This window comes from Lepeophtheirus salmonis, chromosome 4 (genome assembly GCF_016086655.4).
Source record: "Lepeophtheirus salmonis chromosome 4, UVic_Lsal_1.4, whole genome shotgun sequence".
NCBI classification, from domain to species: Eukaryota; Metazoa; Arthropoda; class Copepoda; order Siphonostomatoida; family Caligidae; genus Lepeophtheirus; species Lepeophtheirus salmonis.
In genome coordinates, this window is record NC_052134.2 from 26,472,302 (window position 1) to 26,496,116 (window position 23,815).

Consider the following 23,815-nt stretch of genomic DNA (forward strand, 5'->3'; position numbering starts at 1 on the left):
AATTTTTAATGTAGTTATTTCAAGTATGATAGAGTTCCATTTTTCTAAAATCTCTCCATTTTTGCTAGAAAATCGATGAAAAGAAGCTTATTTATGCTCTTTAACATATTTTCCAGCAACTTTTCTAATTTTATAAAATGGAACTACGCATGTAGCACGTATATATTTTTAATAAAAATACTATTATATATTTTAGTATAATGTGAATTTAGAAGATTTATACGGATACTTATAGTCAGTTATATTTATATTGTTTATAAATATAAACATTAATTTTTTAAATCCAAAATATTCCAATGTTAAACTTGTAGGTCACTCCCTGTTTCAAAATTCCAATACAACAATTTATCTATATCATCATTCAATGTGTTTATGAAGGACTACTAAAGAGTTTAAAAAAATTTCTTGAGTTATTTTTAAGAGAAAAAAGTGAGCTTTTGAGGTTACGTTGACTTTTAAAATATCCACTCATCCATATATCTAGTAATTCATGGCGTGTACAATGTACATTGATAGTTGACTTTGACAGGCAAATCAAAATTGCTTCTAAATTAGACACTCTTCGCCCAACTTCAACAAATGATTGGTTACTCATCTTATAAATAAATTCTACACCTGTAATGCTTCTATACAGAAAAAACAAAAACAATGTATTTTTTTATATATTTAGCCTAGACAGTTTTTAAAACAGTAAATGTTAGCAAATAATATACTAGTTTTATTTAAAATATTTTTTCTTATGATTGATAAATGTATAGTTTATAGCATAATTTAATTCATAGTTTAAAATATAATGAACAAAAGACTACTCGGACAGGATATTGTAGCAAATTTGCAATAACTATAAGAAAATATTTGTATATAGAACTAAATTAAATTAATTAATTATACTTAAATAATAGATTCCATAAGATTTATTTTTGCTTAATTTTATGGAAACTATATAGTATAATCAGGAAAATTACATACAAAACAAAAAAAAACACAAATTTTTTACATGTAGGAACTTGTATGCAAACTTCAAAAGCAATGTCAATTACTCCCACTTGTCTAAAAAATCAAAAAAAAAAAAATTACTTTTCAAACGAACTGTGATTAAGAGTACTCATTGCACAAAAGTCAACAAGCTTCTTCTAGTGTTACCTTTAGGAAAAAAATATATCTAAATTTCACAGAGAAAGGAAGTCAATCTAGGAACATTTACATGTTACAATGGGATTGAAAAAGAAAAACAGAGAATCCCAAGTTTTGTCGAGTTCCAACCTTTTGAGTTCCCAGTTTTTGGTGTCGTTTTTTATGCATTTCATTAAACTCGATAAGTAATTTATGAGTTTTACTTGTGGTACATCAGTAGTGCTTATAAAAGACGATGTCTTACCTTCAGGATGTGTTGCAGAGTTATCTGAGTAAGTCTTTATTGTAATTAGAGTAGAATTGGGAATCGACATCGGAGTTATTTTTGCACAAGTCCTTTTTTATTTCTCTCTCTCCATCCTTCCTTGTCGCAGATGATTTTAGCTGATCTTCTACGAAAAAATAATCCAAATTATCAGGGGTACCACGTGGAATGTCGTTTTTTTTTAACATGCCATTTTACACAAGATTTTAATTGTATACGTACATAAAAAATGGATACTCGAAAAAATTATTTGTCAATGAGCATATTATAATTTTAGAAGAAAATATATTTACCGTATACTACCCAAAATGAATTAATCATTTACGGAATTAAAAAATTTGAAATACTCAGCATTAAAATAAGTCCCTTGTGTTTACAAAAAAAAACATATCAATTATATATCTATGTGTTTATATAATTTGTAACGTAGGTATCAAGTAAGTCAACCCATACAAAAAAAGGTATTATACTTTATTATAGTAATACTTAGTTACGAACTGTTATAAATTTTTTCGTATCCTAGGACGGAGAACTAAAATTTTCAAAAATCCATAGAAGTGTATGTATGATATAACCTTCAAATAATTAATTAATACCAGAACAAATAGGTAAAAACTTAAGAGGTATTAAGGGAAAGGGAGCAGTTGTAACACTAATGATTTGACTCAATTAAACCAAATAGACTGTTCACATATCTACATTAGACCTATTTAAAGAAGCAACAACACTTGTTTAAGTTTTGTTACATTTGTGTATTTTTTCACATGATTTGACATGTGAGAGGATAGAAAATCATCTTGCCAAAAAAATATCATTTACCGTAATTTTCCTGCAACAAGACATTAATAAATTTAAATGTCAATTGTTTAAATCTTTTACAAGTTTTAAATATAAAAAACCTGTACTGCCAACTATTTTTCCAATAATTGATAAAGAAGTAGTATATATATTTTTTTTTTTTTGAAAAAAAGACAATTTTAAAAACTTTAAGCAAAAAGTGCGAGGGTCTAGGGTGTATTCAGAACCCCCAAATTATTTTCTTTGTTCTTTCATAACAAAGCATGGGAAAAATACGAAAACCTATCAAAATTCAAAAAAGAATTTTTTTGAATAGGTCTAATCTACATACACATGTTTTATCTTATTTAAGGTTATTTAAAGGAGGTGTCAATACAAAAGTTTTTCAACAAGTTGCATTTTAATGCAGCACATTAAATTCTACAACTGTTACCGTAGTCCGGAAGAGTTAAAATTCTTACAAATATATCAAATTAAAATTAAAAAGTTTTAAAAATCAAACTAATACTCTTTTATGACGAATAAATAACTCGTCTTTTCATGATGTACAATGATTAAATTTCAATATATTACAGTAGATTAATATTTATTTTATTAATTGGATAAATTCACTCTCAAATATCTTCAGTAACCCTGCTTCTACTAAAAAACATCTGCTGGATGTAAAGTGTAACTATTAAAAATAATAAAGAAGAATAAAGAAATTGAAGAAAATTGCAGCACTTGATGCAACTGTTCCCTTTGTACTGAACCTTAAAAAATCTCTTTTTTTTCCATTCAGTGCGTTTTAAGTTTTAATAAAATTATATCAAATGAAAAAAATTCTACTTAATGACTCAAATGATATTTGGAACAAGAAAGACGATGAAAAATGGACTTCATTATTCAAAAAAAATTATTTTCAAAGATGTACTTAATTACTCAACTGCTCAAAACAGTTTTTATCCAATATCTCAATGGAGAATAAATCTGTATCATATTATACAATTGTGATGTAAAGTTAATGACTGGTTTTTTTTGTTAATATAGGAAAAAAAGAGACTGTTGCAAACGTCCCTTATACCAGCTGTCCCTGTTATCCTCTACTTTCATATTTACTTATTTATTTCGACCAGTGGCGATAAACAAAGACTATAAGGGCGACTTATTTTATAAAATAAAAAAAATATTGTTCTTAATAATAGTGATGCATTCATAATACAAATGTTAAAATACAAAAACAAACAAGAACAAGTGTCACACACAAAAAAAGAATTTACTGAAAATCGCTTGAGTTCAGCCTCACTTCTCTGGTGAAAGCAAAAAGTGATGGTGTTCCAAAGAAAAATAGATCTGTAATCGAAACTATGCTTCAAAATGTCCATCTTCGATTTTGGTAGGTATATGGTATTTTGAGCCTTTTGTAGCCTTTATTTAGTACCCAGGTTTGGAAGATAGGTTAATTTTCTTGCTTAAAATTCGGTCTAGTGTAATCATATCTATATTTGCTCAACAATTGAGACAAAGTGTCTTTTGATTTTGCATTCGTAGTTCTTGTTATCTCCCAATGAAGGAAAAAACGACACAAACCTTTTCTAAGGAATCAATCAGGTTTGATTTGGGGCTAAGTCATTATAAACATTGATATGCCCTAATACCAATTTATTATTTATTATAAAAATTAATAACCTAATTTTACTGTAAAAGTAAAATAAATATAAACATTGAGAAATTTTTGTAATAAATATTGAATTCAAATCATATTTTCTGATGTAATAGACCCTTCAGAAACTATGTTTTCAAAAATGAAATATCAATTCTTAACGCTTGAAATAAATTATTTTTCTCAGGAAATAATGAAAAACGGAGATGTTATTTATCTTCAACAAAACCCTCCCTTAAATATTATATTTAAGACATATTTTGATATTGATTTTATCAAGCATGAGTTATCTTTCAAAAAATATAAATACCTAATGTGTAGGTATTTTATAAAAAAAATATAGATCTTCACATTCGACCAGGTTTTGAGCCGCAGAAACAACAGATTTATAGTAGAATCACTTCAGGAAGATCAGGGCACTTTCAGAACAAAACATCCGGGCCAAAAAATATACTTGTGAGTGGTGGCCTCTGATGGAAGGTCAATTATAAAACCGAGGCTGATGCCTACTATAAGCTCCTGAGGTAGATCATATTGCCCTGGTTGAAGGCTAAATATCCTGAGAACAACAATGTGTGGACCCAAGATGGCGCCTCTAGCTTGAAGACACAGAAATTATGCAAGGAACACTTCGCTGACTCCTGAGACAAGACGTTCTGGCCCTCTTCCAGTCCTGATCTCAATCCCCTCGACTTCAGTGTGTGGAGTGTTTTAGTAAGAGAGTTTGGGAAGACATCACACTTAAGCAAGGGGCCAACATGTCTGGCGATTATATTGGGGCAGATTATGCCAAGTTCCAACCTCGTGTGGAGGCTGTGATAGAGGCTGGAAGCGGGAATATTGAATCATTTTTGAGAGGATTAATGATTAAAGTTTTTTCAATACAATTTTCCACTATACTAATAAAATAAAAGTTATTAAGGTTTTGGTTTAGTGTTTTGCTTCTTGATCGCAAAAATTATTTTTCCACTCCGTATAATTAATAGTTGATCAATAAATAATTAGTATAAGACATCGAAATTAAGTAAATTCTTATTGTAAAATAATTTTAACAACATGAGTTTGTAATTTCAACACGATATAGTTTGTGATCCTTATGTTAAAAACATTAAATTTTAATTTTTTGATTAACATTTCTATGAAACATTCATAATTGTATCCTAAAGAAGGTAATCCTTTATTTATTAGGTTTTGGTTATTATATAAAATATTAGCTACAATATGATAAATTGTTAAATAGTTTTGTATGACTCAGTTGTCACATTAAAAATTAAAAGAAATCAAAAGCAAAACAAAAGAACGACTTTTATAGAAAAAAATTAACTAAATTATCTGATCTCAATTGATATTGCTTAATATACGAATTAGACCTAACAAGTCGTTTTTTAATACAAATTAAGGGTTGCTTATTATCGGATTTAATGTTTCAGGAACATTATGAAAAGTTTTGGCAATAAAATGTAGATTCAAAGGAAGAAGAAGCTATTTTTTAAATCTCGGTGTGTAAAATATCCTAGTGGATGAACAGAAGGTTAATTACTATAATGGGACCACTAGATATAGAGATTAAGAAAATCAACGACTAAAGACAAAAAAAAAAGACCCCTGGGTCATTTATTAATAAAGGCTTCTTATATGTACATACAGGGGGAGAGGGGCCCGCATATTGCAGTTTCAAAAACTGCGGAATTTGGGGTACAATGCTCTCATATCGCGGTTTTTATATTATGTTAACAAATTTTAAAGGTAACAAGAATTTTTATAGTTCTTGATGAGTTTGTTCATAACGTTCCCAATATTTATGTAAGAGAATTGTATAATTTTGTATAGGGAGAGTGTCCTCAAAGTATTTGTTTTTATACTTTAAGACTTTTGGCCCATAATTATTATAAAAACTTACAACTACTTTGCTTGCAGAATATTGATAGTTTAAGTTCTGATTATTTAAATTTTATAGTATTGAAAAGACTGAATTAAAAATCAATTTTAATATTCAATTTTATAATTATTTTACATGTATCCTGTCTGGGATGTATTATTTAAAATAATTTATGATGAATAAAATGTTTTATCGCCCTAACCATACAAAAAAAAAAAAAAAAATTATAGTAACAAGTGGAATTTGCAATATAATTTATCTCATTTTATGTGTTTTAGTACTTAAAATGTCCTCATACAACCCAAATTTCATCAAACGTGATTTTTCTGTTTCCCAAAAACCGCAATAAGCGGGGCTCCCTGTTTATAGATTTGTATGTTTTAAGCACCGTCAGTATTTAAATAAATATACACAAAAAAGAGGGCGTGTTCTTGACAATTAGTAGAATCTTTGAAAGAAATGCAGCTTTTATAAAAACACCATAAACAAAAAAAAAGTCTAAATAGTGTGTGGAAGAAAAAATTTTCAGACAGATAAATTGAAATAAGTTTTCGGTTATTATTATAATACCATATTCAACGAGATCAAATCAGTTAATTAAAGTAAAATATTTTAGGTTATTTTAACTAGAATCAGTTGAATTAGTTGTATTATATCAAACAATAATTTATTTGTACATTCACATTTGCTACCTTTAATTTAATCAAATATAATGAAAAAAGTTGTTACTCTTCAAAACAAAATTAAAACAAGGTGTGAAAACTTTACCATTATTAATTTTGATATTTTCTTAGGCTTATTTGTGTTATAAATTTATATAAGCTAATACATTTAACAAAAACAACAATATATTTGTAATTATGCTAAATGTCATCTTGCATAATAAGTTGTAGATTATTTTCTATAAATATATGTAAGTAAGTGTACTTTTAAATTTAAAAAAACATTAATAAGTATATGAAATAAACACTTATATATTAATTTATTATATATATCAATAAATATATAGAGGGTCATCTAAATATTATTATTATAATAGTACAATAATCAAGGAATGACTTTTATATTGATATATACTTATGTTTTTATCAACTAAATATATGCTTAAACTAATTTCCCAGAATGCATTATATTGTCTCTCTTCATCTAAAACTTTATACATATTCGGAAACTTCTACTTTCATTTATATAACACACATAGTATAATCTTATGTTTATATAGGTATAATTAATTAATACCGTTTTTCATTCCAAGCTTGTGTTGTAACCAATTTGAAATCTATTCACCGCCCACATATGGAGCAACATTGATTAAGAATTATTATACATTTAATAGTAGTTTCACAGTAATACCATTTTGTACCGGTTCCAGTACCGAAATTTGAATTTGATATTTTTTATACTTTACGACTAAAAATATCAAACAAAAATGTTATTAAGGCCATGCATGTCTTGATGTTTTTGGTCATTTGTTTAAGTCACATAATGGCGTTGTAATTACCGTTTATATACATAGTGATGTATGATTTTTGAGTTCCAAGTCCTTCTTTCTCACCAATCTGGTAATGAATAGTCCGTTCTTATCTATGGAACTGACCTTTTTGGAAACTAAAAGGTAGTTACATGGGGTCTGTGATCTTCTGGATGCAATCCTTTTTTTTACGAGAAAATTGGAACATATTAATACTTGTTTGTTGCAATTTTTTATAAAGTATTTGTATATATACATAGTCGAAAAAAAAGTTTAGTTCTGAAAACAATTATAACCTTCTATTTTTATGAAAATAAAAAATAAAAATAAATATTTAAGCTTATATTACTTATGGACCACTTTGCAGGGTATGTGAGTGTCTTTTTTTTGTTGTTGTTGTGGTTACCAAGATTGACTCACAGATTACAAAATACGTATACGTATATATATCCAAAATTGTAATTTACCAGATTATGCCTCGGACATGAAATTATCTCTGGACTTGAATTTGAATTTCAAGTCGTCCTTGGTGTTAACGTTCAAGTCAGACAAGGACTCGTCCTGAAATTTGAGCGAGTCTACAGCCCTGTCCAGTATCCCTGAATCACCATCTAACCGGTATACACGAAAACTATCGTTTATATATACAGTTATGTAAAAGAAGAACAGAAGATGCTTAGCTCATTAAAATATTTAATAATTAGAAGCAATTTCCTCTCTTCATTATTACAATCTCATTTTTGATGACGAAAAAATAAATGATGTATGAAAAGCGGTTATTTTTTTCACAAATACCCCTATGAGTATTTAATGTACTTCTTATCATCCGCCTAAAGTGTTAATAAAATAATTATTTTAACTAGTAATCACTTTACATGTATAATTGATCTAGATTAGATGCTAATAAATTATATCATAGATAATTTTATATATATGAATGAAAATTTAAGTGGTCAAAAGATCATTATGTTTTTAATTAGAGATACAAAGTCAATATTCTACTTTTAATTTTTATCTCATACATCATTCATATTTAGATAATAATTAATACATATTACCATTCTAGACATTCCCACACTGAATTTGAAGACCTTGTCTGGTGTATTTTCTGGATTTACTTCACTATTTTTGGGGAAATTCGACTATTTGACTTCAATAATCAAAACTCGAAACATTTTACTTATAATGATCTAAAATTTATATTATCACTGAATAGGAAAATAAAAAAAACTAAAGACACACAAACAGGGTTGTCCCAATTTGCTGCTTACACTTTTAACAAATAAGCAAAAAAGTGGTCACTAATGAAGACGACGAAATCAAAGATGTATACTTATATTAGTGTAAAGCAATTGTCCCAAAATTATCAGAATCAGCAAACCTAATTTTGAAACTGCAGCTATGTAAATAAATAAAAATAAAAAATTGTACCAAATTTTTTTCTTGCACAATTGCAATTTTTAAATGCATATGAAGCATTTTTTGTTGTGTTTGTTTGTTGCTTTAAAAATATGTAGAGAAAGAAAATATGAATATAACCAAATACAGATTTTCTTGTTTATAACTTTTTTTTTCTCTCTACTTTCCTTGATTTTCGCAAACAATAAATGATCTTACCTAGACTATTTTTTGAATACATGAACATTATTAAACTTCACTTAATGAAAGAACAATAATTGAAAAAAATAGTTTTTGCTCTTTAGTTATTTTCTTTTTTACTACTTATCCTCTTCATATAATAACAATAATTTATAATTTTAATTAAATTAGTAACAATTTTACACATATAAATAGATCATTTGTCAATTTTTTAATACCAATTACTTCTTTCTTTCTTTCTGTTTCTGTATTATTATGATTATTATGTTTACTTTATATATATTAAACAGATATAATTCCAATATTTTATTACTTTATCAAAATACAATATCCAATTATTAATTGAAGTCATTAAATTTTTTTTGCAGTACTCATTATATATATTTCTATATAGCTTTTTTGCTCTTATTTTGGAGTGAATATTTATCAACGACTTGAGGATGTTCTGTAAGTTTTTTCTCTTTTCTATCTTTGCCCAAAAAGTCTTGCACTATTTTGACCCTTCTTTCTGCTCAATCGTTAACCACAGAAAAGTTTTCGATTTTATTTACGCTAATGCAAAAGACATGATCTGATTCCATTTTTCAACTGCTTTCTGAAAGAAGCTTTTATCTCTAGGCTCATAATATTAAAAAAAAAGACCAAAAATCTTTGCAAATAAACCATGATAAATTCAAGTCATCTATAGTATCTTTTAGAATCTGTTGGACGCTAGTTTTCCATATCTTGAATCATGCCTCTTTCTGCGAAGTGTTTGTTCTAAAGTTAGTAATTCTGATATCGTCTTTGTTTTGATTTGGTTTCCAACTTGATCACAAAATAATGCTAATGGTAAGAGTTCTTTAGGTAGTTACCCCAAATATGCCGAGAATGTCTTGATTACTGCATATGCAGAAGCTTTATAAATCATCAAGTTAAAGCCTATTACAAGTTTTTCTTTAAATTATTTGATTTTTGCACAGTTATATATTCTTGGAACATAGATTCAAACCCTTTGAACCCCTTTCACCTTGGTGATTGTAGTAATATGACCCTTATGGTAATGAGTATCACTTCTTTGTATTTGATGCAGTGGCCAAATTGAATAAATTCATAATTGAAATATTTGTAATGGCTAAATTTATTATTCAAAAAGATTCCAATAAAATTAGACTTGCAGTTTTTGATTTAGAGCCAATTATTTACGGACAATTTTAAAAATCAACTCTGTAATACAAGATGGACTCAATCTTTAACCTAATATTAATACGCCAAAATTCCAACCCAAACTAATAAGAAATGTACCAACTTTTTTTGAACATATGTACACGGATAATGTAATTAATGTAAGCATAAAGTAGAGAAATGTCCACATCATATTTCAGCATAAATGTTTTGTTTTTTTGCTTTGACATTTGTCTAATGGATTTTCCGTACTTAATTGCTTAGTTCAGCATAGAGAGACGTTAGATATCATTTTATTTCTATGCCAGAATTAGGTACATTTTTTTAAATGTATAACCAGAACATCTACAAGACAGGTCCTTCATCAAGCTATGCTGCAGTACTACTTTTACTCACTCAAAGCAAAAAAAAAAATATAAATAGAATAGTTATTCCTTATTCTTGTTGAACGATTTGTATAATACTATCTTAATTTACGTCGAATTTATAAAACAGAAAAAGAATTATAGATGGTTTTATATATTCAGTAATTCATATTTTTTCAATTACTTCCGCCAACGAAGTTAAACGGAGTTTGTATTTTCTCGTCTTTTTGTTTGTAAGTACAATTAGGGAAAAAGTTAACATCAATAGAGATGAAACTTATTACTGTTAACAATAACAGTCATTCAAATTTAAGAATTCAAGGTCATCGATCATAACGTTCGATAAAATGGGATACAGAACTCAAATTAAATTTTTAGAGGTTAAGTACACACACAAAAATGATTTACAAGGAGGTTTGGGGCTTATTGACTGTACATTCTTGTTGTAATCCTTTCTTGTCAACTTTGAGAAAAAGTTGTTGTTAAAAAATATATATACCCTGGATATAAGCATTGAATATGATTTGATACATTGTTAATACAAAATTTATATACAAGATTATTTGAACAGAAGTCAAAGTATCTATCAAGATCAGTAGCTGTTTTCTAATTTATCATTAAAAAAGAACTGATTATGCTGTCCTTTTTTTTCTAGGTCAATGACCACCTTCTGTATGCGGCTTTATTTCAAGGTAATACAATTTGTTATCAAATAAAACAGAAGGAACTAAATAATAAAATAAAATCCCTTTTGAATAGAAAGAATCGGATTTCACAAATATTTTATTATTTTTACATCCCTTGGATTACTTAAGGTTTTATAATAGAAAGTAGAGAATGTCCAGTTAATTCTACCTCTGAAATAATAATTTAATTTTCTTTATCGGACTAGTTCTAAAAAAATAAAAATAAACCAATTTAACCAAATACTGTATGGGGTAAGATAGAGGAGTACATATTATTTTTATGGTATTTTCCTTTTACTGCGTTACGGTCTAGTAGATTTCTATTTACAGAGAGGAATCATCCCCATCAAAAAAGATTAATTTGACCAAATAAAAATAAGAATAAATAAAAAAGAAGACATAAATGGATATTATCAACGTTAAAAGTATAGTATTATCCTTGTATAAAATATGTAAGCAACTGATTATACTAAATGCACATCAGTCCTTATATAACTTAGAATTACAGTCTTGTCCAAACATCAGTCCCAATAACTGAATCAAAATTATAAGTGATGACGCCATGAATAATGTTGTTTTTGTTAAATCTTTATCAAAGTTAAAAAAAACCTTTTAACGTAATTTTAATTATTACTAAACTTTCTTTTGTAGGATTTGGTATTTTAATATATTTATAGATTTGAGGTAGTGTATAATTTATACACTTGTTACGATAATAAAAAAAAGAATTTGAATAAAGTAAGTAATAAATACATCATATAATTTCAACATACATTATTATGAGGTATCATAACTACAAGCCCTTTTTCCTCTTCTCGAAAAAAGAGAGGAAAAAAAACAAAAAATAAAAAAAACACTACCCACCATATTTTTCCTTAGCCCCTCGAACACCTTTCTCTACATATACGTATAAATTTTGTTTAGACCATTATAAAACAAATGCCTTGTGGACTAAATATTGTTTAGTGCACTTGATATTTAACATTTGAGTTTACTTATGGTGTTTTGAGCCCCTTGGTCGATATTGCCAGATTCTCCAAAACAATACAGGAATACCTGGCTTTTGATTGGGGTTTTGCTTATAGTGAAGACAAAACGATGTATTAAAAAATTATTTTTTGACTTACAATTAGTACATTTTATTAGTTAAGAGATAGTTTCGAGAAAATATGATTAAAATACTCTGGTGCATTCATACCTTTATTTACTTTCCATTAAAATCTTAATTTGAATACCTATCTTATTATTATTAATTTTTCAACACCTCAATTCAAAAAGTCCTACTAAGATCATTTTTAGAAGGATTTTTTCCTTACAGGGTATTCTAGATATAGATATGTATATCAAGAAACAGTCCGATCGCTTTGATAGAAAAAGAAGCAAACTTTGGTAAACCTATGAATAACACAATTCAACAAAAAAAAAATTATAAATTTCAAATCCAATTAATTGATAGATTAGTTGTATTAATTGATTAGGTGATTACAAATCTGTAATTCGTTAATTTGGTTATCTCTTTAATCCCTGCTCGACGATTTGGTAGAGCACATTTTGAGTCACCATAACTTCAATATTTGCAAATAAATATATATTTTTTAGTTCAATTCATAAAAAATCATACATGTTCTTTAGGATGAACTTTTACCATGAATCGATATCTAAACCGTTTGGTAGTTGTATATCAAAAAAATTAAAAGTCTGTTAAAAAACAAACATTGATTGTTATTTTTTATGGTGTTTAAGAGTTAAAATTTGGGGTTGGAAAAATTTTGATTCTAAATTTAGGAGTATTTTTACCTATTTAATAGGTTTAAGTAACTTTTGATAATGTAAAAAAAATCAATAATCGCATAAAAGTTATAATATTGCATTGTTTAACGACGAATATTAGGAAATATATATTTTCTTTATTAAAAATTTCAGAACTTAACGTCGATAAACTTTAAATCAATATTGCAGCTTAAAAGAACTTTTGAAACCAAATACTTATTTGTAAATATAACCCTAATTATTCCTTTGGTGTAAAAAACAATTGAGAAACCAATAAGTTTGTTTTCCAAACATAACTCATTAAATATTTAGGTTTTTTTTTTAAAGCTTTAAAATTGTATTTTCTCGGGGTTAGATGATTGCATATCAAATATGAGCACAGATTTGAAATTGACATACAATTTCGCAAAAAAGAATTGTAGTTCATCATGTATTACTAGAATTGAATGTCAAAATTTAAACGATTTCTGAAAATGTATATTTTTGTTGACTTGTGTAATTTATGAATTAAAAATTAAAATAATTAATTATAGTTTAAAATTTTAGCATTTGAGTAGAAGGCTAAGCAATTATGTAAGTTTAAATATCACTTTATCAAAGAATTAATTATATAGTCTACTTGAAAACATTTTATATTTTTGCCGCAAACCTCGATGAATTACGATGTTGAGAGATTATTTTTAGGACCAAGGTCGTGTAAATTCCCAGATTTGTCTTTTTTTATATACTGGACTTGCTGGAAACAAAATCATGCATTTGTAAATAGTATGTAAATGAGATAAATGAAACTTGAATCCTATTGTATTTTCCTGCTGACAACTCCAGTGGTCTAATAATATAAAATGTCTTGAGGTATCTCTGAAATCAAATAGAATGACTAAATGATAAGATATAATAAATATTCATAGCTTAATGAAAGTTAAAATGGCATTCTGTCATGAATTATTTTCAATGAAATGTCACTGATAGAGTCACAATATAATCAAACCTACCTATAATAACGATTTCCCTTCCAATACCTTTTTCTTTAAGAAGAAGAATTGACTCCTGTTTTATTCTCTGACACATATACATACGCAATAAAACTTTTCTAATATATGTATACCATGGAAAGGATTGGTACAAATTTATACACATATACATTTGTTTATATAAGGAATTTCAACTTATCCAAACTTTGTATCTCAAAAGCTAAAAAGTTTACAGATGGAGGCTTACAGAAAGTTAGGAATTTGTTTCCTTTTGTTGTAAATATATATATATATTATGTACATTTCAGAACTTTACATACTACTATGTGTTTACTATTTAAGTTGTTTATCAATCAAAGGAATATACAAAATTGATTATTCATGGTTGAAATTCTATCCGTTTCTACTGTTTTCTTTTCTTACTTTTTTTTAAAGAAAGCTGAAATATGATAGAAAGTAAGATATCTTTTAATAGGATAAAAAGTGAAGAATATTCAATTTTTCTATACAAAGCATAAAAAAATGAGATTCTTATCTGTAAAAAAACAGTATATAATGGAGAAAAAGATGTTTTTATTAGTGTTAAGTCGGTTCTTATTTAAGAACAAGGACCGTGGTCCAGGTCAATCCCACTTGTCGCTCCTTAAAGTAGGTAATATTGAGCCTTTGGGACGTCATTGAGAGCGTTATTCGTTTTTTAAATAATTTCTTTATATAATATAATAAATTATATAAATAAGTAACCGTATAATATGATCGAATTATATTGAAGTATAATTTAAAAAATAATAGTTTTTACAAGGTCTGTCCAATGATCTGAATTAATATTAATAAAAATTCCAATTCCAAACTTGTACCATGAACAGACAGTCTTAACGTCTGTTCCCAATTATCGACAGTCCTAAGGACCTGCCATAAGACTGGACTTGATCTATTAAATAAGTACCATTACAACATTACCTATCAACATTTTAATGACAATTAAAATACCGAAAAAAGACATAACTGAAGACCTACAGTTCTATGGACCGTTCCCAAGAGCTGACACAACACTACTTTTTTTTTATCAAAATAGATGTATATTTATTATGCTTTAGGGACATGGTATTTTTTTTTTTCATCCCCTTTACAACAACAGGAGACAATGGGACGAAAATCAAATCAAATTAACAAATATGGTGCATATTAAATATAGAAAATATTTAATACATTCATAAAAAAGAATCTATGTTATAATTAACCTAATAAAAAAAGAAATTTGAGTCTACATTAAACCCGTTCAGAAGACTGGCTAGTTTAATGACGTTTTTTTCAATCGGTGATGTTATTTTAATACTTTTAAGGCCTTGTTTTGGTGCTATTAATTTTTGTTGTAAAAATGTGGTTTTAGTCGATGAAAATATATACCTCCATTAGGGGTATATGTTACACGGATGTCTTCATTTAATTGGAGATTTTGTGGCTTAAAGGGGATGTGGCTATCCCGTCTACGTACCCTTAAGGTGTGTAATAGTAGAAAAAAATTATAGTATTCAATTACATTTTCTGAGTATTATCACAAATTGGTACTTTACCCCCTTATATAATAGATCTTTAATTGATTTGAATAATAATCACTTAAAAGTGACGTTTACTGACATACATTGATTAAAGTTGTTTCATATATGTATAATAATACACAATACTAAGAGGTACCCGTATTATATAATTTAATTCGTATTATTTTATTAATGCTTTAAATAAGAATTTAGTAAAACTTGATTATATACAACATTTGGAGTTCTTCTATCCCTTGGGCCATTATAATTAGATTAATAAGAAATATGTTCTTCTTCCAACAATTAAAAAGATACATATTAAGACTAACTAGCTAATTCTCTTCCTAATTCCCTTTCTAATTCGCATTCAATATACGTTCTCCCTTTTTCAATTACTACAATAATTTTTTTTTTGGTATTTTTATTTTTTTCTTGCATTTTCGAATTGACAATCTATACCTTAAAAAAAACTTTGAGATACTACAAATTGATCTTGTTCTATAAAAAAAAATCAATTTATTTAAAAAAACCAAAAAAAAACTTGCCCTCCAGAGCCCAGGAATCTGGTCCAATCAGAAAGAAATATAGCTTCAGGGACGTATATTAGAATTCTAAACAACTTTTATTATCTGTCTAAAGTCTTTATTTGTCTCCTTTTTGAAAAAATACTCTACCCTATGCATTTTTATTAGGGGTATAGATCCAGTATAATATTACATTATAGTAGATTAAATAGTAATTTATCATTAGTTATATGTTTAAAATACATATTAAATCAACCAAGAAAAATTCACTAAGACTCTAATTGCATGTTTTGAGATAAGTATAGTACAAAATAATACAAATTGTAATAATTATTTCTTATTTAACCCAGGACTTCAGTCCTTGCATTGAAAAAATAAGATTAATACTAGAATCATATGGCAAAACAAAGGAACAAATTTAAACAAAACAGTAAATTAAATTAATTACACTAAAATTTTAAATTTGTAAAAATAAGAATAAATTTAAAACAAGGTATTATCAATATAAATAAAGAATAGCAAATAATCTCATTTAATGTTTCAGGAGCAAACTGAGAAGTATAAGCAATAAAATATAGATTAAAAGGAATAAGAAGCATTGATAAAATATCTTGGGGTGCATAATTTCTCAGTTCACAAAAATTATTTAATTAGGTCATTTGAAGATTTTTAGCATGTATTTTGTTCTTATGCATTTAGAATTTTTAAGAATTTTTTGATATTGTCAGAATCTAAAACGAGAAAAGAAATGCTTAATCAAGAATCACTAATAGAACTGACCAGTGTTAACTCTTTTCAGATACCCAGGTCACCTGACTCTAATTCTGAAATATTACCTTACGAAAATAATGAACAAAAAACCTGAAAATTATCCGTCCATAATGCTGAAGAAGTCTCGCTGGGCAAAGCTCATATTCCAGACCTTTTATCTAACAATAATTTAGACCCCCACGCGGAGGACCAAACTCACTATAAAGAATAAGATATCTATGGGCTCTTCTTAGATAACGTTAAAGAAGTAATAATAGAAATAACCCTCTTCCAGACCTTTCTTCCGAGAATAATTTTTACAACGCTGCAAAAAATCAAACCCATTGTACTCCAGACAAAATATAGCCCTCCCCCTAACTCTAGGGTGGACCAAAAGAGACATTCTCCATCTCCAAGTTGACCAGTGCCCCCCTCCAACAAGGAAGGCGACCCAATGTGGTTCAAGGGATTCGAACCAACCTCGCTCCACGACAGATGTCTTAATGAACCCTCTGAGGCACTCTAAGGATATAAAAAACTCAACATCATCGAGAAGAGGCTCCACATCTGGTATTGAGAAGGGTACGTATAGAATAATCAAACAACCGTAAAAAAAGGACATAGTTGTTAATATATATTATGTCTAGTCTATTTACTCATAAAATAAACTCAATTTCAACAATTGAAAGAGCAGAAAAGGTTTTTAGTTATTTAAAAGTCATTTCACTTCCGGAAGTAATCATTTTAACAGGTACGAAAGTTGATGATATTAATAGCATATCACACATCCTTCCCCAACCACGTGCATGCTTTTATGCTAAAGCTTCAAGAGCGCAGTCCCGTCCAGCCAGAGGCGTTATAGTGTTAATAAAAATTTCTTTAAATCCACAGCAGTTGTTTTCAGATCCAGAGGGAAATTATGTTTTTGTGAATTTTGACTTTCTTAGGATAAGAACAACTTTGTATGTTATTTAAGGACTTTATTATGATTATAGGGGCTGGTTCTCAAATATTTAAAAAAACTATATATCGACTCACTTTGGTGAGTATCTTGTGGCTGGAGATCTGAATATTATGCGTCCACCAGAGAGAGATGCAAGGGGATACAGAGGGCCAAATAATAAAATCAATGCAAGAGAAATGGAAGAGATCATCTGAGAAAAAAACCTTTGTGATTTAGGTCTAATATCAAACAAAACGCTCCCTAAAAAACATTTAAAAAGAAGAACAATGTTAGGTAAAGAGAAACATGGCCGACTGGACTACATTCTTGCAATTCTTCGGGTGTCTAATCTTTTTGAAGAGATCTATGTTCTGCCTTCATTCATCTATAATCAGCGTCCTTTAATTTCTGTTTTCAGGAATCCATGTAAACCAAGAAGCTCGTCTTGGAAACTAAATGTATCGTTCTTGGACTCAAGGGAAGCTCACCATGAAATATTTAAAACTATAAGTGATAATAAATTAAAGTTAGATTCTGGAAGTATTTCACCGTGGGAAACGTTAAAAAACATTGAGTTAAGTGCAAAAAAGATATTTATACGACGCGGTAAAGAAGCTGCCTTAGAAAGGAAACAAGTGAGGATATGGTTAGATAAAATGGTGACGAATGTCTAGATACAGAATCAAAGTTGTAGAAAACAACCGAATACCAAGGTAAAGGAGCCATGGTTAGATTAAGAAGGAAAATAGTAGATCTTAATATAAAGGGGAAGGTATCCTTCAAAAACTTAGAAAATTTGCTGAGGGGAAAAAATTATCCTGTTTAAGGTGAGGTTTCTCAGAATTCTGCTGAGGTATCGAAGGAAGTAGGTAGTTTCTACTCTAAACTGTATGTTTGCCCCTACTGTACCACTGATAAAATGTGTGACTTCTACAACTTCAGAATAAGAAAACTCAGAAAATGTATCAGAATGGTTTCACTAACCACTTAAAAAGATTTTTTTATATATTGCATCACTAATCAATATTTTAACAATATAAGTACAACTCTTAAACAGTGGCTAGAAATTGAATAACGCCAACTTACGCCTTGCACTAACTAATCTCTTGCATATTATCGATATTAAAAAGTATAAGTGGGTACAATGCTGGCAATCTTTTAATGATAAAGTAATTATTCTAGGAAATGGTGAGTTAGTCTTTCATGGATAATACAGAAGAGGAGGAAAGGAACTCAGTGGGGGTGGGTGGACTGAAAGATAATGCCCCAAGGTTCATGAGAAAGTTGTAGTACTTTACATAACTATATGTGATCCCTCAGTCAGATGATTGACTCCCTATTCCCCTCCAGATACTCTATAAGAAACCAACTCAAATCCTCATCCACATAATGAGATCATCCATCTACTTTTATGATCTCCCAAAGTTATAATTGTCCAAACATATAAAAACAGTCGAGATTGAACTCCTCCTACTCCAAAAATATATTCTTTTTAGTGAAGTTATTTCCTAATTATGAAAAGGTTGCGATAATTGAACATCGACTTTTCACTATAACTGTGTACAATTTTGAGATAGAACAAAATAAGTATGACGTGCGGAGAAACTGATACAGTATACCCGTATATTTTCGTAGTGAATCCACATTCAATTTATCTGTAAGTTTATTTTTGTTATGTCTGAACAGTATGCAGCACATTTTACTATGTTGAAATAAAAGCAAGTATATTCAAAATACCTGCAACAAGAATAACTTCTTCTTTTTTCTTTTTTCAAAACAAGAAAAGTTTTCGAAGGGATTTTGTTTGCTTAAAAAGTTTTCTCTTCTTAGTTTATATGGTATCCCCAATGGAATACAAAAATTATTAAAGCTTGTAACAACATAGAAAATACTTAATCGTTGTTATATGTATACCTATATGCAAATAGTAGGTATATGTACGGTAAACTGGATTAGAGCAGAGCTTTACTCTTCCAAATCTCTTCCTCCTATAAAATTTTTACCAAAATAATATCCTATTTTTTCCCTATTTATACTCAAGATTCAATTATTAAAAAAACAAATGTTTAAACATTAATTTCATATTGTGACATTTGTTCTATTTATAGAAAGTTAAATGGATTATATGAAAAACCAAAAATCTACTTTATATAACAGTCCCTTAGAATATTCAAATAAATTCTGAGTCATCTTTGTTTTTTTTTTTTTTTTTTTTTTTTTTTGTAATTATCATTTAATAAAGAAATGTTTCATTGTTTGATTCATGTTATTTTCTTTTTTTGAATAATATAAATTTATATTTGTATTATTCAAAGAACATGTTATGTGTTGAGCCATTCTTCAATTATAATTCTGTATCACTCTACATAATATATTATGTACAAAAGAATGGAAAGACATTCAATTCTGATTCCTTTTATCATATTATTCCAACCCTATTTTTTGAGTTCCCCCTAAGAGAAACAACTAGGGGTGAGGGGGAAAAAGTGAAGTTTGGCGTTGGTGAAAGCCATACATAGATATGTATTAGATACTCTACACTATTACTTGCGTAAAAACACATATAAACTTATAGGAGAGGGAAAAAACTTCCCAGGTGTTACCCATTGATTTATATCACAACGAATGGAAACTTTTTTTTTTCACAGCCGAATTTTATAGAAAGTAATATTGCATTAAATTACGATACAATATTCTTTTAAGGATTCATTCATGATATTGAGTACTCTTTTAAACTAATTCAATTAGTTAGATTGCTTCTGTATAGAAAAATCCTGGGATTGATAAGAAGAATGGATAATCAAGACAGAGACTTTAAAATTTACTAAAAATCAATATTTTCGATCAAAGATTCCCTATTTAATGATAACATTTCCTTTACTTTTATATTTAACAAAAACGTACTGATTAGAAATCAAAAGGGGACAGAAATTGTATTTGTTCATAAAAACTCCTTCATTGATTGGATGGATTGACGACTACTAATTAAAGTGAGTCCAACGTATTTCCTAATTCCCTTTGTATCACAACATAGAAAGCTATCTCCTCCCACATGCAATGTTCACAGAAGACACAATACTTGCCAAGATGTTTTTTTAAAAGGATATAAACGATGGAATATGTGTACATACGTTATTTCAATACGTATAAGAAAGATTACTCCACTTTCTATATGAAAACTTTAATTTTTCAAAGCTCAAATGTATTTTCCTTATTTAAACTTCAGCATAAATTTCTTAAGTTACAATAAAAAATTGACAAATTCATCAAATAACGGGTTTTTTTTATATGTATTCCTGTGCAGAATTAAAAAAAGCACGGGTATCGCTCGCAGTAGATTTGCATTATAGGCAATGAGATTTCGAAGGATGAACTTTATTGTTTCATAATTATTAAATTAACCAAACGATGAATATGAAAAAGAGTGATAGAATGGGAAAGAGAGATGTCTAGTAAGGAAAATTGTGTGTATTTTTTTATGTAGTCTGTTTTTTTTTGGAATTCATAATCAGAAAAATGAATTTTATATTCCTGAGCTTTTATCATTATTATTTAATTCCTGAGTAGTGAACTTTACTCAATTATTTGGAAAATGTGATTAAAACTTTTGTGTGTGCCCATAAAAGACGGAGAGTAACCTTGAAGATTTGTTGTAGAGTTAAAATTGTGAGCCCTTGTTGGACTTGGAGTAGAATTGAGGATGGACACCGGAGAAATTCTTTCTATAATCCTTTTTTATTTCCTTCTCCCTCTCCTCCCTTGTCACAATGGATCTATTGAAAAGTCATGGCAGGTAAGCTTCTTTCCTCTAAAACAATCTTAAAATTGTCTGAATCCCTTTTTTCAACGTCGCCTTGTTTTTCTAGAGGAGATTCATCTATTGTACAGGAATTTTATCGAAATGAGGAATGTATTTTGTTTCTGAACACAAATTTGGATAATCAATATGTCTTTTTAGATTTATTTGTAAATCCAGATGTATTTACCAAATAAAAATAACAATTAAAGGAATGTTTCTTTGGTTCTTGCCAAACTATAGGTACTCCAAACGACATCTTATTCAGTTTTCCTTTGGTTCATAGAGGAAAACTACCAAGCTTTAAAATATAATAGAACGGACTATTTCATTTGGAAGGAGATACTAGGATCAAAAGAATAAAGAGATCCATTCACATTGAGTAGATAATTTAATTTTTTTAAATATAAATAGTTAGTAATTATTATATTTGAATTAATTGATTAAGAGCGTTATTACTTTATGATATTATTAATTATAATAAATTAAAGAGTATGCCGTCATTATCATGACATTGAAATTGTAGTAAATATTAACATAATGTAGTCTATTTGCTAGTTCACCCTCGTAAAAAATAGGATTACTCATAAAATACCAAATCGAACAAAAATCCATGAAGCTGCATATTTTTGAATAGATATTTAAATAAAACATAGAATATTTTTCTATAATATAAGATATGATATTTCTAATCAATTTGAATGTTGAATAAAATATAAGGGTCTAAAGAAGAGTGTCGTTTTTCATCCTTTTTCAGCCTAAAAGAGGAAATATATTGAGTTTTGAACAAGATACAAAATTAATAAATCACTTTTATGATTATAAAAATCCCTTTTACATTAGTTTTATTCATGCTACTTTTAATTTGGTGATACCCTTAATGGTGAAAAATGTCATTTGAACAATAATAGACCCAAATTACTGTAATCCCAAATTTTTCTGAAACCTGACGATCAGATAAAAACTAAAATTAGTTATTGACTTTGCGCTCACAGGTAAATTATATACTTGCCTTCATTTCATTTTATGTTACCATGTGAAATTGTTCCTGTAAAATTAATACGTATTTGAATGAAAAGTTAGTCATTAGTTGGGTAATTAAGTATGTATTATAATCAATCTCAAAACTCAGATACACAGGTTTTTAGCGGATATTTTTGAATGGGGGTCATTTGGACCTTTTAAGACAACAGTTGTACATAATCAGTAAATACCATACTACTATTCATTAACATATAACACGAATGATCTAGGGCGAATAAACAACTATATATGTCTGTATATAGGTATAACGTACATATATTAATATCTTAGTAACTTTTTAACTAGAATCACGATATTCTATTGTAATTTTATGAATCTATGTTTTTCATTTTCAGGAATGTGTGCCATTCTTGGCACATATATACATAAATACTTGATTGCAAACATAAATCAAATATAAACGACTTTTTATAGATATAATCGAACCACATTGCTCAGAAGCTCATGTTTACAATCTCATAAAATGAATAATCGTTCATCTCTCATTCAATAAATATTAGCAAATTCAATATCCTTGTTCCACACTCCTTTAAACATTTGCAAGTTTGTATTAATACACCTGTGCTTGTATATAAAGTAGGTATGTATAAAGTGTGGGTGTAACTAACTGTTTATTTATATTTTAAGACATGTATTTATTCGCTGATTAATCATACATGAAAAATTAGTGAGTTAGTGGTAAACTGCCTATCATTATATTTTTAAAAGTACTTTTTATCATTCATAATTATGATCGAATGTTCATGTTTCATATATTTTGTTTTTCAAAGGAACCTCATTATCAATGTTATTATAACAAGGTTAGTCAGCAACAATTTTCAGATCTGAATGAAAATTTACAAGCATTACAAGCGTAACAGATGACATCATTAGGACCCCCAAATATAAGAATATTATTTTAAAGGAAAAACATAAACATAGTGCGAAGATATAAGGAATCAATGGAACGAAATAAAAGTTTTTCTTCATTTTTTACTTTTCATGAATTATATTTACCAAACAAATGTGACGTTGATGTCACTATAAAGATAAGGAGAGAGTTACATTGTGTTAGCTTAACAAGTTTCTTGTTGCCTAACCTTACTCCAATAACATATAGCTCATTATATGAAACATCAGTCACATACCTTGGTAAAATAGGAAATATTTCAATCTTGGTAAAATTGGGAGATATTTGCCACTTTATTTGTTGCTCAATTTTCTGGGAATCCTCTAATTTGATGAGTTGACAATGTATTTCCAATTAGTTCATATTTGATATCAAATCAAAGTTCTTATCACTTTTTATTTTATTTGATAAATGTTATTTGTATTTTTGTAAATTTTTAGCCCATTTTTCATGTGAAAGTTACTTGAAAATATGTTGGATAACTTCTAACAATCCCTAAAAATTTCAAATATTAAAAATGGGGCCACTTCGATTGTAACCCATTTATTGGATTTGTTTTGATAAAAGCAATGTGCAACATAGTTTAC

At 28.0% G+C, this 23,815-nt stretch overlaps 1 long non-coding RNA gene across 1 annotated transcript in view; it reads right to left on the minus strand.

Annotated features, from left to right (window-relative positions):
* Positions 1 to 386: 386 nt before the first annotated feature.
* LOC139905189 (uncharacterized) overlaps positions 387 to 23,815 on the minus strand; it is a 234,066-nt gene continuing 210,637 nt past the window's right edge. The window contains exon 5 of the long non-coding RNA XR_011779753.1: positions 387 to 1,526. This is a non-coding gene — a long non-coding RNA (uncharacterized lncRNA). The remainder of the gene's footprint in view (positions 1,527 to 23,815) is intronic.